We start from the raw sequence: 20,797 nt of genomic DNA, 5'->3' as shown, positions 1-20,797 counted from the left end.
CTTATTGTTCAAGGCAAAAGAACTCAGAAAGGGCAGATTTGAGGCTCAGATGCAAGTCTTCTGATGCCAAGTCCAGAGTTTGCTCCACCCATGGAAGATGGGTCTCTCCAACAAGACCATAGCATGCTCCCAGCTGCGAAAGGGGAGACAGGGTTACAGCACCAGCTCGGCATTCAGATGGTGTGGTTTATAAAGTGACTCAACATCTGTCATTAATTAGAGTTCTTGTTCCCATGGTGATGGCTTATTATTGTGAGGCTGATAAGATGACCAATTCAAGAATACTATCTTCCTCCCTTTCCCTCTCACTCTTGAACACAGATTTTTCTCTTTTTTTCCTTCCTCTCCGCTAACATAATTGATCATTTGCAATAAGGTAGGATATAGTGTTCCTCAGTCAGCGACTCCCTGTTGGATCCCTGATGATAATCTTTGGAATGTTTTCCCTTTTGCTCAATGCAGAGTCTCTGTCAGACCAACTTGCATTTGTCCCATTTACTGACTGTGATCATGGACAAGTTAATTACTTTCCTTGGGCCTTCCTTTTTCATCTGGAATAAGGGATGCTGCTGCTACTGCTGCTAAGTCGCTTCAGTCATGTCCGACTCTGTGCGATCCCATAGAAGGCAGCCCACCAGGCTCCCCTGTCCCTGGGATTCTCCAGGCAAGAACACTGGAGTGGGTTGCCATTAAGGGATAAGAAGGTCTAAACAGCAAGGTTCTTTTGAGAATTTGATGCACTAAATAGGAAGGTACTAGCACAGAGCTTGGAATCTGGTGGATACTCAAGAAATGGCAGCAGTTGTGATAGTTAAAATAATACCAATAATAATTATTTACAAAGAGATGAGATGAGACAGATTTTAAGTTGGCAGTTGGGGTCATTTTCCTTTCATTCATCAATCATTCATATTTGTCCTTCCATTGAAACTGTTCTTTTCTCTTTAGAGCCCTTAATCCAAGATATACTATATATTTATTTGGATTTACTTTTTTAATGGTCTCTTACACTCCACTGTAAATGGGATGAAACCTGGTACAATGGTTATTTTACACATTGCTGCACCTGGGGTGGGGGGGTTGGGGTCGGGGGAGGTTGTATTTGTAGAATGAAATATAAATATTTACTAAGCAGTCCAGGTCAGTCTCTGTGTTAGGGACAGGAGATTTGGAAATAACTAAATAACTAAAACTAGATTCTTACCCTTGAGCTATTCACATAAGGAATCAGTGAAAACTGACAAAAAAAAAAAAAAAAAAGGAATGGGGCATTCATCCCTGACTCCAAAAGGTTTTTTTTTTTTTTAAATAAATCCAGTGACATAAATGAAATTAAATCTCTAGTGATCTTCTAGCACAAAACACCAGTGAAGAGGGTGGTACGGATCTCTCAAAGCTCTAAATGCCAAGAGGGATTCAAACTGATGGTGCTAAGCCCCCAATCAGAAATTCCCCTTGAAACATACAGTTAAAAAAAGAAAGAAAGAGAAAGAAAGGAAAGGCTTTTCAGAGGGTTAGCTCATGGCTCCTCCCAGGACAGTCTGATCCCCTCAGCTGGTGAAGCAAGAGGTCAGATCCCCAGACAGAAAATCAACCTCTAAGAGTCACTGGCTAGAATTTCTAATTCACCAGTGCCACAGCACACAGTCTACCTTCAGTCAAGGAGGATGGGCCCAGAGGCTTTAGCTTCCCCAACACACTGTACACAGTCAAGCCACACACCCTCTTCCTCCAGGAGCACACAGAGAAGCCTTCAACAGAGAAGCAGGCACAGGGGTCTCGCTGGGAGCCTTTGAACCCAGTTTTTTCAATGGCCTGGATCTTCCATTTGGAACTCATTTTAATTACTGTACTATTAAGTATTTGTGTTGATTACCTTAATATATTTTGGGTTATTGCTTCTGAAACAATTCAGAGCCAGGCTTCTTATGTTCAGTTGGGACCCTTGGTGAACAGGAGACATGGCTTGGCTTCTGTGTGTTTTACATAGTGGCCTCCTAAGTGGTCCACTACTTTAAGTTGTTTGAAAATCAGGACCTGATTTTTTTCAGCGTAAAGATGAGGAATCTGAGGCCTAAAGTGGTAGACCTCTTGTCCCAGGTTATATACTGAGTTGTCTAGTAACCAAACTGACTTTGAGGATGGGGACTTTATCTTTGGAAAAAAGAGAGTACCTGAGAATCACAAGGAACAGTCTGGAGTGAATGCCTGTGAGAATGGGGAAAGCTGTTTTCAGAGACAGAGCTGAGAACTAGGTGGTCTTGCGTCAGATTTTACCTGCTAAGGGTTTTCAATCCACATCTATCCACAGCAGCACTTCTGCTTCAAGTGGCTGCTCAGCCAGATCAAGGGAGACTGTACCTTCTCTGTTAATTTCACCTCCTCTTTGGTACCACATGTTTATGCAGCACCCACTACTGGTTAAGGATGAGGAATCCTGGGATCCTTCCCTGTAAGCCCATACCCAAGTGGGGTAAGCAGACACTGAAACACCTAAGGGCAATACTAGAGATAAGCACAGGCCTGGGTGGGGAGTGTAGAGGTGGGCCTGACCCCGAGGAAACGTCCCAAGGCAATTTTACAGATGGGTTCCAGTGTCATTCCAGTGGACAGACTACAGGGTCAGAACATCACCCAAGTAATCTTACCAGCTTTGTGACCTTGGGAAAGTACTTAATTTCTCTATGATTTGACCTCCTTATCTGCAAAGACCTCTTTATGGGCAAAGCACTAGGAATATCAGAATTGAATGGAATTGTTGTGAGGATTAAGTGATTTAATCCACAAAGTCACATGCACAATGACTGGTGAAGTGATATGAATACCCTCTGTTATCCTTTCAGGAGCCCCTTGAAGAGCAGGTTCCTAGTTCCCCACCACGTCACAACATGCTGGACTCACAATGCCAGCTCCTCCTCAGTAGTCTAAGCACTTGCTTCAATCACCACTTTAGGGCTGTCTATAAATTTTTCCTCTGTAAATGTCTGTTAGTAGTGGTTAATCAGCTTACTAAGATGAAGACAACCGCTATAATCCAATTACCTAAACCAGTCTGGTCTCTCAGGATCCCTCCTCATCAGAGATGCTGACAGGTGAAACTGACATGGCCAACTTGGTAGGAATTTCAGTCTGATCGACTCCATCCAACATACAGGCTCCTCTGGCCAAGGTGTCAGCTGAGATGGGGAGGGGAAGGGGTAGGACTTGAGGTGGGGTGAGGTGGGTTGCCTGCTTCCCATTATCTCAATGGCCTTGTCTCAGAAGGTACCTTCATCCTGAAATTCTCCAACATGATATGCTATAACACTCTATACACAAATGTTCTCTTGCAAAATAGGATAATTTTCCAGGGGCATTTAAAGACTTCAAAACTGTTAGATAAATAATAAATCTTTGTTGTTACTCTCAGGTTGAATTAGTTTATAGGTTTTTTTGTTTCTTTTTAAGTGGGAAACAGTATTATCATCTAAGAAGCACTTGATGTTGTTGATTTAAAAGAAAAATGAGACTATTAGCCTGAAACATTAAAAAAAAACAAAACAGAAAATAACTGATAGAGTTATGGGATGTTGGGCAAAACATGCTTCTAAGACTCCTGACCAAATTCCTAATAATTTGTTCATAGTTGATGACTCCCGTTCCCAGTCAAGTGTGGTCCTTATGTATCGAGCTTTCTCTTTTGTTCCTCATGAACTGGGATGCTTTCCCTGAGTTGATGTCTCTATTGTCTGTGTTGTTCCTTTCCTATCACTAGCATCTCTGTCTGAAAAGTCCACTTCCTACTGCTTCTCTGCTCCTCCTAAGTCACCATTTCCATTTCAAGCCCTACTTCTTATACAAAGTCACACTTCTCTTTCCTGCCTGTAGCTGTTACCAGGGAGTAGATTATGTAACAGCACTCTCTGGTTTCAGGTTGCTTCATTTTTATTTTTCTAGCCTGTCAGCTCCTTGAAGGTGGGGAACCTGGCCTTGTTTGTCCCCTTTTTCTTTTTTAAAACTGTAAAACATTTGGCCTTCTATCACATAATCCAGTGCTTTGACGTCACCAGTAGAAACAGTGTTTGCTTGGGGACAGGAAAATCTGTATTCAAATTTCAGCTTGAATATTAACACCTGGTGTGACCTTGGGTAAGTTCTTTTTGCTTTCTGTTTTCTCATTTGTAAAACTGAAGGCAAGAACATTTACATATAAATCTATTGTGAGAATTAGGGGAGAAAAGGCTAACTATTGATTCTGCAAGGGAATGTCTACAAGACCAGAGAAATATGAGTTTTGCAAATAGCTTTCTTATAATTTGCTTTGAAACAGGAAGAAAGTTTGGAAAACCTTGAGTAAACGGTATGTCTCAATAAACATGAGCTCCGAGACATACAGACTTAAACTAACACCATTACTTAATAGCTACAGGATGCTGGGCAAATTGCTTGTCCTTTCTGAGTCTCTATTTCCTCATTTGAGTGATGAAAATAATCACACATGTAATATAATGACTCACTTAGAATGGTCCAGAGTTCTGGTTCAAGAAAGAGGAGTTTCTATTCTTTTCGACTAGACACTCCCTTGACCTGCGCCTGGTTCTGACCTGTAATCCAGCTGTGTCTCCTGATGGAAGTGGTAAGCTGTGCACAGCCACTGTCCTCAATGCCTGACTCAGAGTTCGATTATTCAGAGCTGGGTATTCACTAGAGTTGCTAAGGTCAATTTCTTGTCTGTTGGCGTTACTTCGTCAAAGTGAACTGTTCTTCATGAGAACCAGCCACCCCTCCTCCCACAGGCCTAGCCCATTCCAACAGGCAGAGAGAAGGGGAAGTGGATTCACCGTAAGGGCTGACTTCCCTTTTAATATTTAAAAGCAACTGTATCATTAGAGTGCAGTCAGGAGACTCGAAGCCACTCTAGGTCATTTAACAGAAAGGAGTGCAAGGAATTGTTTTCACTGATGACAGAAGAAACTTAGAAGCCAAACTGATGATGCCGAAGGAACTCAGAGATCAGGGATGGCAGAGAGCTGCTACTCCTCCCAGGGATGGGAGGCAGTAGTGTGACCAGAGGTAGGGGCTGGGGATGTCAGGCTGGAGCTGAAACCAACGAAGGGCTGAGTGCTCAGCACTGGGACCTGAGGGGAAGGCTGGAAGCTGGAATCACAAAGGAGATGCAGCTGCTGCTGCTGAAAAAGAGAGCAATGACCTGACTTCTCCCTGTTTCCTGTATACCGATCTCCATCAGTATCTCCCATTAACCAAATACTAAAACTAAACCCAAAACAGTGCTAAATACTACTTAATGGCCAGCTGCAAGCGAGTCCAGGAAATGTAACGCACAGGTAGTAAAAAGCTACCTGAGAGTAAACAGGAGGTAAATGAGTGGCCCAGCCGTCTTTTAATAATGTACCTAAAGAGCTACAACCACGTGTAATTTACAGTCAGCTAATAAGGACAGGTATCATAAATATTTCTCTAACTTTGTAGAATTCTCACTGAACGTTTATTCATACCAGTAACTGCTAAATACTTTCTACATATTATCTCATTTAATCTTCACGGCACTCTTATTGAGGCAGGCGCTCTCGACAGTCTCCTTTGTACCGTAAGAACACCAGTTTAGACAGGAGAGGTAAAGGGATGGACCTAACGTACAGCTTTAGCATCTGAACTCAGGACTGGAGCCCAGACTTCTGTGACATCTGAGTCTATGCTCTTAACTATGGTCCTATTTATTGCTTATAATATGAATCATACTTCTAACAGTAAAAGGGAGGGTACTAGTAAAAAGATAAGCTGAACATGAAACGTCTCATAATTACTGGGAGGATATTTTGAAGACCTACACTTCTAGGGCTGAAAGCCTAGAACACTCTGTGAACATTAAATCTGCCCTTTAAAAAAAAAATAGAGGTTAAGAAAAAATATATCACCTAATGCAGCTTATAAAAGTCCATGGCGTTCCCTCCTGAAGGCAACAGTGTAATTTTGCTAGGAGGATGCCAAGTTCACTGGCCTCTGTAGGCTTGCTGTTTACTGACATCCGATAGGCTTCAACATCTGTTGCCCTTCTCGATTGATGGGTGCTTCATTTTAGCACGTCCCTGATGCCAGGCTGGTAAAAAGCTTTAGTACTGAGGTCTTCTAAGACACTCCTAGGTCAGTGACACAGCTTTGTTTGTGAAGCTGGCTGAGGGAAGGAATATTCAGGGAAGAGGGCTAAGGGACATGCCATCCATCTACCATGCTGGGTATTCTCAGTTTTACCCTTGGCCTTGGGTCAAGCGACAGCTCCACAAAGTTATAAACCTGGGCAATTCTTAAGTTCAAGTCAAGTTTCAATATTCTGCTCTGGACTCTTAACAACTTAATATAGGATGAATTCTTCTGCTGCTTCTGTAAAGTTTCATAGAAGGAATTCTCAGTTTGTTTTTAAAGAAATGGCAACTTTAGAATTTGATAGCAGGGAAGACACAGTCTCTTTTGGAGAATGGGTGTATACTTCCTTGACTCAGTGGACACTATCTGACTTGACCTATTTCCCAGTTCTATGCTGGCTGCTGGGAAGCTCCAAGTAATCCCCTTATCTCAGGGTCAGAGACCCACAGGCCAAATCTGCCCCATAAATCTGCTTGGTCTGGCACTCACCAAAGCAGGGTTGAAACAACCTGAATGTCAATGTCCTTAGGCAAGAGTATACATTCTCCAACCTGCATAAGAAATCATCCTGGCCTTTGCTGGTATTGTCCCAAGCTTATACAGACTAGTTGGCACCTGAAGGTATATATATTTGAGGATCCCCTAGTCTAAGTAGTTGGGGTATTCTCTTTCTACATAGCTTCTAACTTGTGTTTTATTTTGCTTAGTTTTATTCTGCTTAGCCCTTTATTATAAGCTTGCTCAAATCCTTTTTGGAAGAGGAGTATGAATGATAAATAAACTGTTTTCTTCCCAAAGCAGAACTGCCAAGATGAGTGTAAGTAGCTGCATCCATTGCATCCAAGGGATGATCATTTCGGGTGAGTCTCTTTGGCCTGCCCCATCTGTTAAAGGGAATCCTGTTGTTTCTTCAAGCAGGAGAAAAGATTTCTTCCTCATTAGCAAGTGAGGGGCCTGGACATAATCAAGTGACATCTTCCCTACTTCTAGCATATACTATGTAAATTGAGCTCTAGGTGCTCTCTGAAGCACTGGGCAGCAAGGGAGATGCAGGGGGTAAGCCTAGAGTTAGACAGCTAAACAGGAAGCCTCCTCCCTGTACCAGCCATCCATGTGACCTTAGGAGCTCATCAGCATCTTGATGCCTCCATTTCCTGCTTTATAAAGTGGGATGATGTTACTACCTACTTTACTGGGTTTTAGGTAAAGATTAAATCAATACAGGAAATAACAGTACTTTTGTGTATGCTGAGTATTGTGCTAAATGTGCTTTCATTCACAGAATATTTGCAGTTATTCTGTGGGGTCAGTTAATATGGCACAGAGGCTGAGAGAAACTTGCCCGTCAGGATGGTTCACCCAGCTAGCAAGTCAAGGGAGATGCCATCACCTTGAGTGGAATAAGGTGACTTAGACTTTTTACTGCCCCATTTGATTTCCCCTTAGCTTGCCCACAACAGGTGTAGCTCATTTGCCCTCTTCCACTTCCCAGACTTGGCAGGCAGTTGCCATAACACAACTGAACTCTGTCAGTTATTACTATTTATTGTGTGGAATTGAAGTGGAGAAAGATTTGTGCAGGTCTGAAGCATATGCTCCTTCCTCTGCTTCCAGAGAAGGGACTCCAACGCAAAGATTAAAAGCCAGCCTGTGTCACACGCCCCCTCCAGAGTTCCAGTTCTGGAGTAACTAATGCTCTATGGCCAGGTCCAAATGTCCCCTTCTCAGAAGGACACTCATAGCCCTAAGGCAATGGGAGACACTCCTTCCGTGGTGCTCCATTAGCCATTGTAGAGCAAGTGTAGTTAAGCAATAGCCAACATTAAATAGACAGGATTCTACTTTGTTGTTTGCTGTTTAGTTTTAAAGTAGTGACTGACTCTTCTGTGACTCCATGGACGGTAGCACACCAGGCTCCTCTGACCATAGGATTTCCCAGGCAAGCATACTGGAGTGGGTTGCCATTTCCTTCTCCAGGGGATCTTCCCAACCCAGGGACCAAACCCATATCTCCTGCCTTGGCAGATGGATTCCTTACTGCTGAGCCACCTGGAAGGCCCGTTCTACCCTACAGGTACTCATGCGTTTGCCTCTTACAACACAAGCTGTGAGATAGCATATCCTGATGCAGATATTATGGTTAGGCTTACAGATGAGGGCTCTGAGGCACAGAGAAATTAAGGAAGTCACCCAAGGTAAGTGGCAGAGTTATGATTGGAGCCCAAGCCAAGGCCCACTGATCCTTGCTGTTACACTTTGTGCTGACTTTTTCATAACTGTATCTATCTGCCTGTGTCCATCTTCTCCCTCCGAGGTTGGAACCCCATGGGTCCTGAGATGTGTTTAACTCTTCCTTGTCCTGCGACCATCTAGGACTGTCCCTGACACCTGGCAGCCTTTCTCTGATGAGCTCTGGGTCAAACAACAAAGCAGGGAGCCTCAGTACCTAGTTGAATCAGACCCAGACACAGGCCTTTTCCAGATCCAGCCCACTGTTATCTGTCAGCCCAGCTATCCGCAGCCCACCCTATCTCCAGCAGCGGAGGGAGAGCAGAAAATGCATCCTGACATCACAGGAAGGACCCAAGTAAAAGGTGCATTAATGGGGGCAAAAACAAGCCAGCAGAGTGATTAATTTGGCCTCCCCTTCAATATTATGTTTACACAAGTTGATTATATAGCACTTAATTACTAATTTGCCCTACTTAAACCTAGAGTGCTTTTAATTTTTAATGAGATAAGGGAATGAGATGCCTTTACTTAGTAAGGAGCAGCTATTTTATTTCTTTCTCTTGTTTTGCCCAGCCAATTAATAACATTTCTAAGGAAATGTATCCCTCTCACGAATTCTTTCTCCTCATCTTCTTTCCAACCTCCCAGATTGAAAAAGAGATAGAAACAGACAAGAGGTCCTTAGAAACAAACTGACTTCACCTTCTGATCTGGCTGGCTGGGCTGGGAAAGGCCTTATAAAGCTGAGTGACATGGGATCCATAAATGGTTCTATTTTTTGGGAGTTGGGGTGTGTCTATTCCCAGAAACCATGACTTGGTTGTTACTGACACCAGAACACGGCTCTGGGCCTCCAAACAAGGCAGTCCCACCAGAATTCTGCATTGTTTCCTAAGTATTAATGTCAGATAATTTAAAGCATGGCCCTAGGGCAGCCCATAGGAAGAGCATAGGTTCTGGAGTCAGCTCTGGATTTGATCACCACCTCTGCTTACTTGTTGGATGATGTATTTAAACTTTCTGAGCCTCAGTTTCCTATCTGTAACGGTGAGGTGAATCACCTACTTTCAAGAAATAAATGTCATCCCCAGTACCTTAGCACACTGCCCATCTCAGAAGAAGCACAGACAGTTTTCCGATCTTTAGTGGAAGGTAAGGGAGGAAAGGGAGAAGGCAATAGCACCCCACTCCAGTACTCCTGCCTGGAAAATCCCATGGATGGAGGAGCCTGGTAGGCTGCAGTCCATGGGGTCGCTGAGGGTCGGACATGACTGAGTGACTTCACTTTCACTTTTCACTTTCATGCATTGGAGAAGGAAATGGCAACCCACTCCAGTGTTCTTGCCTGGAGAATCCCAGGGACGGGGGAGCCTGGTGGGCTGCCATCTATGGGGTCGCACAGAGTCGGACACACCTGAAGTGACTTAGCAACAGCAAGGGAGGAAAATAAAGGCAGATATAAGGGGGTTCTCTCTGTCATCTGCAGAGCTGGCAGATTTGATCAGTGCTACTTAAAGGGGCTGTCCATGACATAATGACAAAAAGAGTTGCAGCAGAAAGTAAACAAACACACTGATTCTTTCATTGAGAACACTGTGCTATGAACAAAATGTCATAATTGAGTTACATTCTGATGTAAGTGCTTTATCTCATTGCAAATCTGTAACAAACCATTCACAGATTGGCCTCTGGTCTGCAGACAGACCTGCCCAGCCCAGTCTGGATGGCGGTACATGCTCCTGAACACTCTCTCCCACCCTCCTCTGGGCTGAGCCAGGCTCATGTGTATGGACCATATCAATGAGCTTCCTTGACCTCTGACTTTGACTCCACCCAGTGGAAGCCTGACAGTCAATCAGTGAGAGGGAAGAGAAAGGGGTCAATAATCCAGCTCTTCACTTCCAAGGTCACTGGCAAGACATCTGACTTGGTAGCCTCCATATAGTCCTCTCTTCTGGGATTCAGATGTTCTAGGAACTGTGTTTCCCCTTCAGCTCTTAAGGTCCAGCTCCTATAGATTCTAGTGTACTACATCGTCCCTTGTGATTTCTCCAGAGCCAGTCTACAGTCTGTAAACAGTCCCTTTACTAAACTCCCTACAACTATCCATTGGAGGGTATCTTCTGTGAAGACCTTGACTAACACAGTGACGTTTTAATGTATATTCAAATTCTAGTTGTCTAGAGAAGCAGACTCACAGATACAGAGAACATATTTGTGGTTGCCAAGGGGGAGGGGGAGTGAGGCAGGGATGGATTGAGAGTTTGGGATTAGCAGATGCAGACTATACAGGATGCAAAATAAACAAGATGGATAAACAACAAGGTCCTGGATAGCCGAGGAAATGATATTCAATATCCTTTGATAAACCATAATGGAAAAGAATATGAAAAAGAGGGTATAAGTATAGCTGAATCATTTTGCTGCACAGCAGAAAATAACACAATACTGTAAATCCGCTATACTTCAATAAAATAAATTTTAAAAAATTAAAAAAAAAAAAACAATGGTAATCACACTCAGCCCCACAGGAGTCTACTTCCAAGTATGACTAAGTTGAACAATCTTGAGCTTTGGAATTCTAGCCTAGGCCTTGGATTCTGGCTCCCACCATTTCTAGCCTTTGACTTTCGTAAGTCACTTAAACCTTCTACCCTGTTTCTTCATTTGTAAAATTTATGATGATAATAGTATAGGAAATTTCCTTATGAATAACTTTTAACATGATATTAAATTGTTAGGTGTTCAACTTTCTTTGATATGTATATGATTAGAGAGATGACATCCAAGTTTCTGTACCCATAGTACTTTATGGCTCACTGCAAAGTATCAAACATTTCCAATAAGTAACTGTAATAATAATATTTTTCTTTTACATACATCTTGATCATTTGCCTCAATGATGAAATCAGAAGTCTTTCATAGATTTCAGAAAGACCTCTAAATATTCCATGGCTCTGAATCAATCTTTGTCCAGTGGTATCTATGTGTGCATTTATGTGTGTGCACGAATAGGCATATTTAAGAAATTTCCCCAACTACAGACAATTCCTGATTTAACTAAAGGTCTTACCTTCCCTAATGTCTTATTTGCTTGCTTCTATAGCTTAATTTGGAGAAGGCAATGGCAACCCACTCCAGTACTCTTGCCTCGAAAATCCCATGGATGGAGAAGCCTGGTGGGCTGCAGTCCATGGGGTTGCTGAGGGTTGGACATGACTGAGCGACTTCACTTTCACTTTTCACTTTCATGCATTGGAGAAGGAAATGGCAACCCACTCCAGTGTTCTTACCTGGAGAATCCCAGGGATGGGGGAGCCTGATGGGCTGCCATCTCTGGGGTTGCACAGAGTCAGACACGACTGAAGCGACTTAGCAGCAGCATAGCTTAATTTACTGTGTTGAATATTAAGTTTATATTGCACAGATCTTCTATTCCTAACATCCTAAAGAGAAAAAAGCCCAACTTATTCATTTCTAATTTATCCCAACAAGGAAATTCACCATAAAAAGCAAAAGCATAAATGATAATTAGAATGAGGAATTAAGTATGTATAGATATTCATTTCTACAAAATAATCTAACATATTTTTTCAGATTTGTACCAGTATAAAATGTTGTCTTGAACAAAATTAAGTCAAAGAGAAGTAGGTAAACTTTATTTTAGAATTACAGTCCTGAAATCCTCCTTAGAAACTAAAGGACTCAGTAGATATTTGGCTATTGTTTGCTTTTATAAAGGCCCAATTCTTAAGTTCCTGAGTAAAAACTGCAGGAGGAAGGAGATATTTGAAAAAAATGTTTGTTAGCCTAAACCTCTGTGTTAATAACAATACTATAAAAACTGTCTTTTAACTAAAGTTCTTAATTAGTTAAGTGCTTTTTTATATCTAACTCTATAAAAAGTAAATGGACAGGTTATGATTAAATACAAAAAGATAAAACACTACTGGGAACATGGTATGAAGCCTTCTCCAAACAAAAGAAGTAGAAAACTTCCAAACCAAAGAGGGTATGTTTCTTCTTTTTATTTCTACAAGTCATAATCAACAAAGTAGCAATGATAAACATGGGTGCTGATATATTCTATTATCCCTTCCACCCTAGAAGGGCGGCTCAGCTGCCACATTGTGATCTCTGCTTTTTCCAGGCAACAGATATGAAAAGCATGGTTTGATGGAACGAAAAGAACAAGGTTATATGACCTCTCCATGCCTCACTGAAACTCCAGTACTTTGGCCACCTCATGTGAAGAGTTGACTCATTGGAAAAGACCCTGATGCTGAAAGGGATTGGGGGCAGGAGGAGAAGGGGACGACAGAGGATGAGATGGCTGGATGGCATCACTGACTCGATGGACGTGAATTTGAATGAACTCCGGGAGTTGGGGATGGACAGGGAGGCCTGGTGTGCTGCGATTCATGGGGTCGCAAAGAGTCGGACACGACTGAGCGACTGAACTGAACTGAACTGCTAGTTACTTTGCAATGCTGTGTTAAAGTTTCTGCTGTACAGCAAAGTGAATCAGTTATATGTATACATATATGCTATTTTAGATTTCCTTCCCATTTAGGTCACCACAGAGCATTGAGTAGAGGTCCTTGTGCTATACAGTAAGTCTTCATTAGTTATCTATTTTTTTACTTAGTAGGGGATCTTAGTTTCCCAACCAGGGATTGAACCCATGTCCCCGTGAATTGGAAGCACAGAATCTTAACCACTGGGGAAGTCCCTAATTTTTGACTTTTATACCCATGATGTCATTTTCCAAACTGGATTAGAGTAAGAGATATGTAATTAATCAGGACCTGAATTTGTTGTTGGTTGTTTTTTGTTTTTTGTTTTTTTGAGTAGGAGCAATTTTCAAAACATATAAGAACGTACTGTTAACCAGGTATGGTAATAAGTATAGAGAATGTTAAGGGTAATGTCACATTCTTAATTTAATCCTTCTTTAAATTAATTACCATTCCAGGATTTTCTGTTGATTTTCTGAGGCACTCCCATATGGGATAGGACATCGAAAATCCAATCAGAAACCTGCATCTACTTAATAAGAAACCAGAATCTCATAGCTCTTGAAGCATATGCTTATACAGCAAAGGGCAAAAGGCTACTAAAGAAAGCTGACAGTATCAGGACCATATGTGAAATGAACAGGATTTTAAGAGGCCTGGGAATGAAAACCAAATGAAACTAAAATTCACAGCAAAAGACTCCTTACACACAAGAAATGTGAGCCCTGAAATTTCACCCACTATTGGTGGGAGTATAAAGTGCTAATATGTATCAAAATCCTAAAGCTTGGGCAAACTCTTTGACCAAACAACTATACTTCCATAATTTAGTTTCTGGAAATAATTTAGGGTGTGGGCAAATTTTAGCTACAGAGATGTTATTAGTTGCAACGTTCCTTAAAACAACAGTTCAGTTCAGTTCAGTTCAGTTGCTCAGTCGTGTCCAACTCTGCGACCCCATGAATCGCAGCAGAGACAACCTAAATATTCAAAACTAGAGGACTGTAAAAAAAACGTCATGGCATTTTCTATGGGGCAGAAAATTATACAGCCTACAAAAATGATAAATAAAGATGTTTATTGTGTATTTTGGGGTGGGGGAAAGGTTATAAAACAATATGCATTGTATGAATACATTTCTGCAATCAAGAAAAGTATAAAGTAATTTAAAAATATGGACCAAAGGATTAAAAGGATAGAAACCAGAATATAATATAGTGATAGTTTTAGGACGGCAATATCAGTGTTTTCATACTTTTCTTTCAGCTTCACTGAATTTTCTTATTTTTCCCAATGAACACGAATTATTACTTGTATTCCAGAAAAAGGAAAAAACTCAGCAAATTAAGATTGAATGTACCAAGAAATGGGATGGTTTCATATTTCTGAACATCCATTATATCAATATATCAGTTCTTCCAAACCTCCAGAAAGCAAGATCATGATAATCAACTTTACTTTGCAAAATGTAAAACTGGTATTTATGGTGACAGAAAGCCAAACAGAACTAAAAAGCACAGAAAGTTGACTCTCACAAAATAAAACAGACTGGAGACGTATTGTGTCACATACAAAACCACAGGCTTTGAAGCACATAATAGGTGATGAATATAAACTGGCTCCAAATGAAGTAAAACCTCACAAAAAAGAACAGAAAGAAGGAGAGGCCTTGGCTAAGAAGTGAGGGTGTTTGCAAGGACTGACCTTGAGGGTAGACCACTGCGGTCAGTGTGGATAGTTTATCCTGTGGGCACACATTACAGAAAGGGTGAGTAATCACTGCTCTCCACTGGCCGCTTACACGTCTTGGTCTGCGAGACACAGGAGTCTGTCTGGAACGTGACAGGGAAAGCTGATGGTGGGAACGCATGGAGTCAATGGTTTACAGAGGCAGCAGCCCTCACACCATGGGAGGAAAAGAGGTTTTGATTAATTGGTTGATTCCAAGGGCTTGTTTTCCTTACCCTGAAAGACGGCTGAATTCATTCTGATCTCCTGTCACTGCCTCATTTTGCTGATTTTTGCTTTAGAGGCTTCTCTCTACTGCTTCCCCCTTCCCCCGAGGTGGGGAGGGCAGGTGTCAAGATAAATAGCACTGTTAGAATTAGAGCTTATTTTATATAAATAGTCTTGGGGGGGGGGGGGAAGCTGCCTTATAAGATAAGAAATTACAGGAAGCTAATGACTTCTGCAGAAGGCCTGAAGGAAACAGAAAGTGGAAAGCCATTTTGTATTTCTGCCTCTCTGCCACTGGACTGAGTTTTTCTCTCATGGCATTGTGAACCCGGTTTCTTGTTTTATGTGTCCTTTGCGTTTCTCAGAGCTTCTTTCTTGTCTGTGCTTGGAAAATGGAAGCATGCTGATAGCTTATAAAGTTATTTTTTCCAGTTTGTTAATTTTTCAGGACCTAGGAGCCTACAGAATTGTTATGGGATGCTCCCAACTTCTAATTATGATTATTTGCATTCCAGGACGTTCAGAATTAGAGAGGATCACTTTGAAGTGCACTGATGGACAGAGGAGCAGTGGGTGACCTTCTAGGGATGGGGGAGAGGTCAGACAGAAAGATCATAGATGCCAAGACTGCCTGGATTCCATGTTTTTATGACTATAAGGAGGGAGGAAGGCTGGGGGTTTGTAGGCTGGGGGTTGGGGACCCCTGCTTTAAGATATTATTCTATTGTTTAATGTGGCTGGATGACTGTATCAATACCCTTTGTGAGACCCTAATTTGAAAAGGGAAGAGTAGGAAGACTGCTGAAGAGTTGATGCTTCCAAACTGTGGCGCTGGAGAAGACTCTTGAGAGTCCCTTGGACTATAAGGAAATCAAACCAGTCAACCTTAAAGGAAATCAACCCTGAATGTTCATTGGTTGGACTGATGCTGAAGCTGAAGCTCTAATACTTTGGCCACCTGATGTGAAGAACTGACTCATTGGAAAAGACCCTGATGCTGGCAAAGATTGAAGCCAGGAGGAGAAGGGGACCACAGAGGATGAGATGGTTGGATGGCATCATTGACTCAATGGACATGAGTTTGAACAAGCGCCAGGAGTTGGTGATGGACAGGGAGGCCTGGCATGCTGCAGTCCATAGTGTTGTAAAGAGTTGGACACAACTGAGTGACTGAACTGAACTGAGGAAGACTTTAGCTGTCTAAAGGGAGGACAGAAAAGGGCAGGGGAAGAAAGGGAGACTCTGAGGATGAGAATATGAATGGATAAATAAACAAAGGGTGGAAGCAGGAACTGTCAGTGGGCTGCAAAATTTATATAGCAATGGACCTTGTAACTTGAGTAATCTCTCTCATTAATAACCCATCAGAAAATTCCACCCACTATCCCTTTCCCTCCAGCTGATACACTTTCCCCAGAATTGAAATATATAGAAGTGTGCAACAGCTATAAGTAAAATTCACAACTCTAAGTTCTTCTGATCTGTTTGTACTGGCAAAGGAAGGCATAGCACTCTGTTCCTGGCTGATGTCATCCATTCATGGGCCTAAGAATTTGGGAAATCCTGTCTCCCCAGGCACATAGCCTAGGTCTTTTGGAGTCTTCTTATCCTTTCCTTCATCTGAAGGAGATGCCACTGGCAGAGTATACCAAAGTCAGCCCATCTAGATAAGAAGTGAAATTCTTTATCCAACTACCGTATGTGTAGCCTATGAGAAGACAAAACACATGGCCCACGGGAATCACTGAGTTGCTGGCAAGCTTTGCCCAGCCTTCTTAAATGAAGGGGTAGCAGGCATCCTGAAGATCAAGTTAGGATCTATGAAGTTCAGGTTTGAAGTCTGAAGTTCAGGTTGAAGAATATGAACCACAGGGAGGAAGTTATTCTGTTTTACCTCAACCTGCCAGAGTCCTGATCTAGTCCCAAGACCTGGGGCACAGAGGTTTGCATCTCTTCTTTAGAGAGAGATGAATGAATCCAGGTGTACATGCATTTACATTTCCAAACATAATCGTTATAACAATGTTGACAATTATACCTGGGCTTCATGGAGGTTCATGGAATCAAGATTGCTGGGAGAAATATCAATAACCAGATATGCAGATGACACCATGCTTATGGCAGAAAGCAAAGAACAAAAGAGCCTCTTAATGAAAGTGAAAGAGGAGAGTGAAAAAGTTGGCTTAAAACTCAACATTCAGAAAACCAAGATCATGGCATCTGGTCCCATCACTTCATGGCAAATAGATAGCAAAACAATGGAAACCGTGACAGACTTTATTTTGGGGGCTTCCCAAATCACTGCAGATGGTAACTGAAGCCATGAAATGAAAAGATGCTTGGAAGAAAAGTTATGAACAACCTAGATAGCATACTAAAAAGCAGAGACATTACCTTGTCAACAAAGGTCTGTCTAGTAAAAGCTATGGTTTTTCCAGTAGTCATGTATGGTAGTGAGAGTTGGACTATAAAGAAAGTTGACCATCGAAGAAGTGATGCTTTTGAACTGTGGTGTTGGAGAAGGCTCTTGAGAGTCCCTTGGACTGCAAGGAGAACCAACCAGTCAATCCTAAAGGAAATCAGTCCTAAAGATTCATTGGAACGACTGATGCTGAAGCTGAAACTCCAATACTTTGGTCACCGGATGTGAAGAACTGACTCATTTGAAAAGACCTTGATGCTAGGAAAGATTGAAGGCAAGAGAAAACGGGGATGACAGACGATGAGTTGGTTGGATGGCATCACTGACTCAATGGACATGAGTTTGTGTAAACTCTGGGAGTTGGTAATGGATGGGGAGGCCTGGCGTGCAGCAGGCCATGGGGTTGCAAAAGACCTGGACGTGACTGAACTGAACTTCATGGAGGTCACTGAAGCTTTCAAAGGCGCTATCTCAGCAGTTCCACAGGTGTGGCAATTCTTAAACATTTTATTTAAAGGAAATAAACAAATGAAACAAGCACCTGGAGAGGTCAAGTGACACTGTTTGAGGATGTACAACAACCACACACAGAAGTCAAGACCACATGGGCTCTCTCTGGCATGTGATGACAGGCAAGGTTCAGGTCTCTTGTACCCACGGGCTTTCTTTACTAGATTATAGTTCCTCTTAAAAATGATCAGGAGAGGCACTCAATTCTGTGGGTGGAACAGGGGATGGGAGCTTGTCTTTAAAATGTGGTAAGCCTTGCAGTTGCTACTCAAGTCACTGATTCCAACATTCAATCTACCTTATCTTAGATACTGTTCCAGAAGACTAAGGGAGAATATTGTGTAGTGAAGAAGACGTCAGTGTGGGATGAGGCTCAGTTTTCACCTAGGAGAAGATGTGAGTGGAATCTTCTCAGAGTTAGAAACTCCAAATATGACTAAAATATCAATGAGGAGCTATAAGTCATGGTATGAAGAATTGCATGGAACAGTCAGATCATGTCATACTACTCTGTTTCAACTGCAGACAATCTCCTTGTGACCAATGACATTCCTTTTCAGAAAATTCACCCTTGAACATTAAAGAAGCCAAAAAACATTTTTCAAGAAAAAAGAAAAATATAAATAAAAACAGAATGAAAATCGGCAGAGGATATATATTGAAATCAAGAGACCTTGATTTCAATTTTGCTTCTGTCCCTTATTAACTGTAGCCTTAGGCAAATTTCTTAAAACATCTCTGAGCCTGGTTTTCTTCATATATAACACAGGAATAAAAAGCCCTACCTAGAGACTGTCAAGATTAAATGAGGTATCTTCATTTGCTCAGGCTGACATCACAAAATACCAGATTGAGTGTTTAAACAACATAAATCTATTTTCTCAAGGCACCAATATCAAGGTGCCAGCAGGGTTGGTTCTGGTTTGCAGATGGCTACCTTTCGGCTGTGTCCTCACATAGCAGAGAGAAAGCAAGGTCTGGTATCTCTTCTCAGAAGGGCACTAATCTCACCATAGAGGTCCCACCCTCATGACCTCACCTAATCCAAATTACCTCCTAGAGGCCACATCTCTAAATATCATCATGCTGCAGGATTAGGGAGTCAATATTTGAATTTTAAGGGAAAAGAAACTTCCAGTTCATAATACGAATTAACCTATGCAGGACCTTAGTAAGCATCTCTACTGCTTTGTTTTAGCAATTATGCTTCATCCCAGGGAGGGCAAGGCAGCTAGTTATGAGAACATCTTCATCAATCAACACATTAAAATAAGTCACTGACATTTCAACAATAAATACCTCCATGTGACGTTTCTGACACTTACCAGGAAATCGAGAAAAATGTTGAAAATTCAACTCTCCCATCTTTGTTTAAAAACTCTAGTTAAAATCCACAAGCATTCATGAATGAGTTTAATTCTTTGGAAGAGATATTTCATAAGCATCAGCTTGAGAGGCTTGGACAGGGTGCAGGGCATTACACTTTCGAAAATGTGGGAATGAGACTCTTGCATGTGACCATTTCCAATATGTACCCTTAAATTCTGTAATCTTTCTGGATCTCTGTTGCCTATGAGGGTTGTCAGAGGTACCAGGAAGATTATATGAAAAGCACCTAGCATAGTTCTTGGTACGAAAGAAGGTTACAATAAATAAAGGTTTCATTACTGAGCTACTAATGGAAAACCTGGCTTCTAGTCCCAACCTTGAGACCGTGGGCAAGTCACTTAATCTCTCTCACGCTCAGCTGAACAAATACTTCTTCAACTTTCAGTTACAACTTTGGAGCCAGACTTCTTGGTTTTGGCATTTACTAGCTGTTTCAACATAAGCCAAGTTATTTAACTTCTTTTGCCTCAGACTCATCAACTATAAAAGGGGGATAATAGAGCTGTTGTGGGACTGAATGTACATTCCTGATTCAGAGAAAGAACTCATGTGCTCCTGATTATTATTATAGATAAACAGAGTAGAGAGCAGATCACAGAATTTGTAGGAAGTCAAGTGAGGGCTGACTCCAGAGCTTGTGCTCTGAGCCCTAATCCATACTGTTTCTCTGCTGCTGCCGCTGCTGCTGCTGCTAAGTCGCTTCAGTCGTGTCCGACTCCGTGCGACCCCATAGATGGCAGCCCACCAGGCTCCCCCATCCCTGGGATTCTCCAGGTAAGAACACTGGAGTGGGTTGCCATTTCCTTCTCCAGTGCATGAAAGTAAAAAGTGAAAGTGAAGTCACTCAGTCGTGTCTGACTCTTAGTGACCCCATGGACTACAGCCTACCAGGCTCCTCCGTCCATGGGATTTTCCAGGCAAGAGTACTGGAGTGGGGTGCCATTGCCTTCTCTATACTGTTTCTCTACCTTTTTGTAAACCTATTGTTAACCTTATTATTTTACAACTCAAAATCTCTCCATAAAACCCACATGTGAAATGTCTTTTGCAATTTGGTGGGAGGAAAAGCTTTGTCTCCTACAGAGACTAATATGCTTCCTCTTTTTGAAAAGAAGAATTATGCAACTTATCATGTGCTCTTTTTTGTCTTGGCTGCCAGGAAGCTCCGAGTCAAATCGTGTGCTCCATCATCACCAGCAAGTTGTTTCCTTCTTCCTGTATCTCTGTTCCTTATTTTTTCTTTTAATTCCCTTTTACTAACGTTTTCATTTGTGTCTCTTGTTGAAAGAGGCCTTGGAGGTATTTAAAAAGTGGTAGGTGGATGGAGATGAAGGAAGCCAATAAAAATCAGAAATTCACATGAAAAATTTAAGTTTTCTACCTTACCTGTTTCACTTGCTAAAAGAAAAAAAATGGGAAAATTTAGATGAAATCATGTAAGAGCTATTTTAAAGGAGGGGAAAGAAAAAAGAAAACCAACAGAAGAACAGAACGACGGACAGTAACGAAGGCCAACTCAAATGAAAACTGCAATAAATACGTCTGAGGCTAGAAGTGTTTGTGCTTTCCCTGGCTGGAACCTATCATTTCTTAATTATATCCTGTGTGTGTTTTGCAAGACATGAGCTGC

The 20,797-nt window shown here is 41.8% G+C and overlaps 1 protein-coding gene and 1 long non-coding RNA gene across 20 annotated transcripts in view; one reads left to right on the top strand and one right to left on the bottom strand.

Moving 5' to 3' along the window:
• The window catches only part of FGGY (FGGY carbohydrate kinase domain containing), a 625,499-nt gene that overhangs the window by 71,035 nt on the left and 533,667 nt on the right, over positions 1–20,797 (bottom strand). The gene's annotated exons all lie outside the window — the stretch shown is intronic.
• On the top strand, positions 3,933–20,716 carry LOC114115018 (uncharacterized). 2 transcript variants are annotated; one of them, XR_003589526.3, is made up of 3 exons: positions 3,933–4,128; positions 6,943–7,001; positions 12,524–20,716. It is a non-coding gene; the product is annotated as an uncharacterized LOC114115018 (long non-coding RNA). The 2 variants fall into 2 exon arrangements; XR_003589525.3 differs by having other exon boundaries at positions 6,940–7,001.

This window comes from Ovis aries, chromosome 1, assembly GCF_016772045.2.
Source record: "Ovis aries strain OAR_USU_Benz2616 breed Rambouillet chromosome 1, ARS-UI_Ramb_v3.0, whole genome shotgun sequence".
NCBI lineage: Eukaryota > Metazoa > Chordata > Mammalia > Artiodactyla > Bovidae > Ovis > Ovis aries.
The sequence above is the reverse complement of the archived record's forward strand: the minus strand, read 5'-3'. Positions and strand labels throughout refer to the sequence as shown.